General features: G+C 38.3%; 1 protein-coding gene across 1 annotated transcript in view; it reads right to left on the bottom strand.

Annotated features, from left to right (window-relative positions):
• CEP128 (centrosomal protein 128) overlaps positions 1–1,404 on the bottom strand; it is a 365,357-nt gene extending 363,953 nt beyond the window's left edge. Inside the window, exon 1 of the mRNA XM_019646219.1 lies at positions 1,249–1,404. The gene's annotated coding sequence lies outside the window, so the exon portion shown is untranslated. The remainder of the gene's footprint in view (positions 1–1,248) is intronic.
• Between the last annotated feature and the right edge of the window lie 5,537 nt (positions 1,405–6,941).

Raw genomic sequence — 6,941 nt, forward strand, 5'->3', positions numbered from 1 at the left:
AGGCCTGGTAAAAAAAAGGTATTCTGGGAAAGTTTATTAAAATAAACTGGAGAGCGAGTTCAAAGTGACACAGGTCATGAAATGGCAGAGAGGACATGCTGAGAGGACACAGGTACGATGCATACTTGACTCTATGAACAAAGCAGCAATCTGCACCCCCATCAGATGAGTCCTGGGCAAACCAAATTTTTCTGTACCAATGTGGAACTGCCCGTTTTAATCTTCTGTCTATGTTGCCCAATACAATAATCACTAGCCATATATGGCTACTGAGCTCTTAAAATCTGGCCAGTTCAAATTCACTTGTGCTGTTAAGTGTAAAATACAAGACTTTGAAGACCTAGTACAACTAAAAAAAACTATCTTTTTAAGAATGTGAAACATCTCAGTAAGTTTCATATGACTACATGTTGAAATGAAAACATTTTGGATATGTAGTGCTAAGTAAATTAGTAAAAGTAATTTCACCAGTTTCTTCTTACTTGTCTGTGGGTACTGGAAAATTTCAACTTGTGTGACTGGCTCATATTATATTTCTATTAAGAGCACAGTTCTGCACAATTAATAAAAATAATTAACAAATACTGAGCACTTCCAATGTGCTAGGCCCTGTGCTACTTTACATAATAAAGTTGGAACGACACTATAAAGAAGTTCTACAAGAGGTCTGAGGAAGTGACTGAGCTACATCAAACAAATAAAAGATGCAGCTGGAATTCATTGTCAGGTCTTCCTACTGAATAACTTAAATAAAGGACTGTTAAAAGCAAACGCTGGGACTACTCCCATATTGGCATATGAAAGACTTGATACAACGTTCCCAAGAGTAGCAAACTTTTGTGACTACAGAACAGATACAAAACGGCAAGTTTATATTTCAGGCTAGCCAAGTAACCGCCAAAATGAGGCCAATCTCCTTGACAGCTCTAGCTTCGTAGCTGCAAGCGGCAGGACGAGCTGCAGCCAAAGGAAGGACAACGAACTTCAAATTCCCTAGATAACTTGGCCAGTACCTGACTGTGGGAACCCATGCTGAGGGATGGGGCGTCTGGATGATGCCAGGCATGCTGTCTCCCCTAACCACCCCCAACCCCCTGCTGCACACGGTTCCCCACCATCCACGGCCCCACCCCAGATCTCCGCGCAGCCTTGGTGTCCCCACCCCTGAGACAAGGGGAAGTGGGACTTAAAACGTCCATAAGCTAGGGAAGTTGTAAAGAAAGGGCCAGGGCGGTTGCAGGCAGGTACCTGAGATAGAAGAGGACCCCAGGTCCTTAACGCCGGATCATCGCCGAGGCCCCACCCGGCTCCCGCGGCCACCTGTGACCCAGAAGGTGCAACTGAACCGACGCTGCGGCGCAACCGACTCGGCTCTCCCCAGACTCGGAGCTATGGCAACTTAAACTAGCCGCCCAGCTGCAGCAAGTGAACCAGACCACTCTTCTGCCGCTTGGCCCTCTGGGAGTTGTAGTCCATTTCACCCTCAAAAGCAAGGAGTTACTAAGGGAGAACGGCCCTCAGAGAAACTGCAAGTTCCAGCATGCCATACAACTGGTCTTCGGGTGACTTTCCCGGAAGAAGCCGTATTAGCGGGCACCTGAGCCCCTAGGCGGCGCCCTCTTGCCCTGTCCTTTTTTTTTTCTTTTTAAAGAGCCAGTGGATTATATAGGAGGTAAACACTATTTAGTGAATTAGCGAGCTGCCTTAGCCCAGACTGTAATTTAATCAGAAAAATCTAAAATATTTACTTTACTTAAAAAAAAATTCCAAGTAGTTGCAGTGATAACATAGACTACGTTTCTGTTACTCCTTGGGAAACAGGCAGGCGTAATTTCCAGCAGTGAAATGTTAAAAAAAGCTCAATACCAGAGCCCAGTGTCTTGTGCTGAAGACTCACAAACTCTCAGAGCTGGAAGGGGACATTGAAAATTAACTAGTCAAACCCTCTAAGCCTGGAAAAAGTAAGTGACTTGCCCAAGATCACATAGCTCATTAATGATAAACCGAAAGTACAACATGAGGATGTCACTTCATGACTACTGCTACTGTCAGTCTCCCGTCATCTCCTCACTCATGCTGTAACATGAAAGGGACATATTCAACACAGAGAAGTCAGTTTCAGTCACAAAAAGATCATTTAAAAACCTCAACAAAGAACTGAACTTTGGAAAAACTAACAAATGAAAATCCAAATTACTCACATGGGTGGTCGTTTCCTTCTGCTGTGCCAAAAAAGCCATCCATGCTTTCCTCCTCAAGTCTAAAATCGAATTTCACTTTATCTGTGACGTTTTCCAGGCTACTTCAAGAAGAGCTAGGTCACATTAAACAACACTGGTTCTCTATTCTAATAATTCTGTACTGTCATTATCCATTTCCTAGTTGGCCCATTACATTAGGTGCTAAGCCTTTTAAATGCAGCGACCTAACCTTTTAAAATCTTTATCTCACTTCTCAGGCTTTCCTCACTTCCCACCCTCCTTTCATCTCTCTCTCTCTCTCTCTCTCTCTCTCTCTCTCTCTCTCTCTCACACACACACACACACACACACACACACACACAATCATAAATAATTGGCATACAAATTTGATATATTAGAACCATTCAAATATTTTCACTGGCCAACACTAAGAGGTAGATATTATTTCATATTCAGTTTGAAGATAAAATAATTATTCTAAGGACCTACCTATAGATTTGCATCTATCTTCAAGCTGTTTGCTCACAGATGTATTCAAGAATACACTCCACCTGACACAGATATTAAGATAATTAAGAACAGCGGTTAAATTGCCCCATATGCATGCAAAGGCATAATAGTAGCTTCACTTATTTGCTAACATTTTCATTTTTTCAAAATAATTGTATTCATTTATTTAATTCAGTAAATGTATGCTGAGTCTTTCTAGGATCCAGACATTATATTAGACACTGGAGATGCAGTGAAAATGAGGAGATAGCATAGTTTCAGCCCTCATGTTACTCAGAGTCAAGAAAATATGAAGAAGAGCAGTCCCCAAAAGAAAAGGGATTCATGACTGGGAATGTGGTAGGAAACAGAGAAGAGGGGAGTTGGAGAGTTGGGGGGAGGGGGGTCAGACCTGAAGGTATTGGAGGAAAGCCCATGTCCACAGAGTGCCCAGCCTCTACTCAAGCAATTACAATTCATAGCCTGAACCTAGGTGTCCTCCCATTGGCATTAAGGAAGGCTGTCCCTTCAAAAGCAGTCTGCGTTTTACCCAGTGATTGTCCAGTGTAAGTAATGACCATCTGTACTATTATTAGACATTGCTTGGTTCCATTTATCCACTAGAGATGGTCAAGTTCCCTTGTAATATCTCAAGACCATTATAAATGATAAGAAGGAAGAAAGAACACCAAGATAGGTGCTATGGGTAAGGTGAAAGAGAAATCCCCAACATCCTAATTTGTTAGGACTGAATGGAACTACTCAAAATACTCTCCGAACCAAGACAATGGTGAAAGCCACTCTCTTTACACCAGCACAAAATGATCATAAATGGTTGTTGACAATTCCTGCATCAAGTTTTCAAGCTAACTGCAAATCTAAGAAGATTCAAAATAAAAGTCAAGATGTTGCAAAAATGGTATTGCCCACTACTCAAAGAATCATCTTCAGCTGTTCATTGTGTAGAAGCACTGGTGATCCCATAATAGTCTTTTCAGCCACACACTTACTAATTATAGCTGTTTATCGCTGTCAAGAGCATCACAAATATAAAACACAGCAATTTGTATGCATGTAGGTCAAAGTGCACAACTATTAATGTAGAAATCCAAAACTACAAAACATTTTTTATCATAGCTAAGTAATATACCCTATGCTCCAATGTAATAGGTACCTTTTGAAAAAAACATGAAACGCAGAGGAATGCATCGCTAACCATCACTCTCTGATATTTGGACCGTGCTGATGGGTCTTCTACAAGAAGGAAAATGCAATGCTCCATAGTGATTGTCATTCATCTGTTATATTTAAAAGGATTTGTGCGTGTGTGTTTAATGGATCTCAGTGAAAACACTTTTCTCTTAAACCGATTCATCTTCGCATCTCATATATTTATTTGTCCCAGTTTAAAAGTTATGCTAAGGAAAGAAAATTGCCTTATTGATTATCATAGCAATTTGTTGAGCAGGCTGTTAGAACATGATTATCCTGAAGGCTTGTTCCACTTTACTGAATTGAAACTGGTAGGCGTAGATTTCACCGACATTATGGTCACCACTAAGCCAATTTCATGCTGTCTAAATCTTGATTAAAATGCTACAGATCTCAGTATACCACCTATGTTCCCAGAAAAGATGGAATAGCAGAGAAGCAGAGACCAGATTTACCCTCCAACAGAATAATAATTAAAAAAGGCAAAAATATACAAATATATGAAACAGTGCTTTTCAAGCAGTAGACATCAGATAAAAAAGGATAGTGATCCCTGAACAATAGTAAACAAATAAGGTAAGCCCTATGATCACCACAACTTCCTGCCTTGAGAGAATTTTCAGGCCATAGTTCAAGTAGAAGGAACCCAGGTGGAGCTCAGTGGATGTTTTGAATTGAGGAGACAAATATGGGAGTCTAGGAAGACCAATGTCGCTGGAGTTTGCAAGAAAACTAATGGAGAGGAGAGAGCAACATAGAAAACTCCAGAGAACTCTAAAGGGTCTCTTTGGAGTATTCAGCAGCATATGAATCATCATATGCATGTAAAGAAACTGAGGCTGGAGAACGGAGGATTGAACAAGATATGAGGGAAAAGTGCCTGTCACTCACACAGGAACAGGAATAGTAACTATTCCCACCAGCCAGAATGAAACATCTCATAATTCATGAAGTATGTAAAGTACTCAAAAGAGTCTTACCTCAAGCGTGGAGAATAATTAGTGCAAGATTAAATGCCACTCTGGTCCCACCTCACAAGCCTTGAAAGCAAGATCCAAACATATCAAACTGTTTCCAAGTAATTTAAGCACACCTCATAAAAAATCTCAAAAATATTTATATGAAAACAAATAACCCAGCACCAAAAGAGGTAAAATTTACAGTGTCTGACATCCAAATAAAGATGATCGGGCATGTGAAAAAAGAAGGAAAATTCAACTCATTTTAAAGAGAAAAATCAATGAATCTAAATTTACCCAGAACTGATAAAGATGCTACAATCATCAAACGACATTGCTGTGGGTTGAATTGTGTCCCTCCAAAAAGATATCTTTGAATTCTAATACCTGGTATCTGTGAGTGTGACTTTATTGGGGAACAAGGTCTTTGCAGGTATTCAAGTTAAATTGAGGTCATACTGGATTAGGGTGGGCCCTAATCCAATTACTGACGTTTTTATAGGAAGAGGGGATTTAGGACAAACAGACACACAGAGAGAATATCTTGTGATACAGAAGAGAGATTGGAGTGATGCTAGCCAAGGGATATCAAGGACTGCTGGTTAACCGTCAGAACCTAGGAAGAGGCAAAGAAGGATCTCCCCTAGAGTCTTCAGAGAGAGCATACTCTTGCCAACACCTTGATTTTTTACTTCTAGCCTCCAGAACTGTGAGTGAATTAATTTCAATTGTTTCAAGCCATCAAATATGTGGTAGTTTGTTATAACAGCCCTAGGAAACTAACATAGACATCAAAACAGTTATTGTGTTTTAGATGTTCAAAGAGTTACAGACAGGGAAAATTTGAAAAGGGTCCAAATTGAACTTGTAGATATCAAAATTTCACCTGACATGAAAAACGTACTGATGAGATTAGTGGCAAATTAACTATTTCAGAAAAAAAAAATAAAAGAATACTGAACTTGAAGAGATATAGGAAAAAAAAAAAACCTATCCAAAATGAAAAATAGAGAGAAAAAGAAAAATTTTAATGAAAAAAAGCATCAATGAGCTCTTTGTGGGACACCTTTAATCAGCCTAATATAAGTGCAATAATTGGAACCCCCAAAAGAATAGAAAGCAATAAGGGGACAGAAAAAAATATATGGATAAATAATGGCTGGAAATTTTCCTAATTTGATGAAAACCATAAATGCACAAATCTAGAACCTCAAAATACTACACAAGAAATATAAAGAAAGAGTACATCAAAGTACATGATAATCAAATTACTCTCAACCAATAATAATGAAAGTCTTAAAAGCAGCTTGAGGGATTAAAAAAAGCATGTTTGAAAAGAAAATTATGACAGAAGACTTGTCCTTGGAAACAATGCAAGTAGTAAGACAATAGAGCAATATTTTGTAGTATTGAAAGGAAAAAATACTTTCAATCTATAATTCTGTACCTAGTAGTGGTATCCTTTAAAAATAGAAGTAAAATTAACACTTTTTTAAAAAAGATGTAATAATTCATGACCAGCAGTTCTATACTACAAGAAGTGTTAATGGAAGTCTTTCAGCAAAAGCAAAGTGACATCAGTGGAAAATATGGATCTACACTAAGGCATGAAGAAGACGAGAAAGGATAACTAAATGAAAAATATATGTTTTCTTCTGATTTAAATTTCTTTAAAAGATAATTGACCATCTTAACAAAGATAATAACAATGCATTGTAGAGTTTATCTTATGTTTAGGTAAAATGTATGGCAACAGACGCATAAAGGCTAGGAAAGAAGAAATGGAAGTAATATTGCTGTAGGATCCTTAAACTATACATAAAGTAGTGTAATATCAACTGAAGGTAGACTCTGATAACTTAAAGATGTACACTATAATCCCTGAAGCAACCACTATAATCACCAAACAGTTATAGCTAAGGGTCAATAAAGAAAATAAAATAGAATCATAAAAATTTCTGAATTAACCCAAGGAGGTTTAAAAAAAAGGAAAAGGGGTATCAAAAAAGAGGTGGGACAAGTAGAAAACTATAATAGTAGCAAGATTATAAACTTAAACTAATATCAATAATGATATCAA

Source organism: Hipposideros armiger, unplaced genomic scaffold (genome assembly GCF_001890085.2).
Source record: "Hipposideros armiger isolate ML-2016 unplaced genomic scaffold, ASM189008v1 scaffold_99, whole genome shotgun sequence".
In the NCBI taxonomy this organism is placed as follows: domain Eukaryota; kingdom Metazoa; phylum Chordata; class Mammalia; order Chiroptera; family Hipposideridae; genus Hipposideros; species Hipposideros armiger.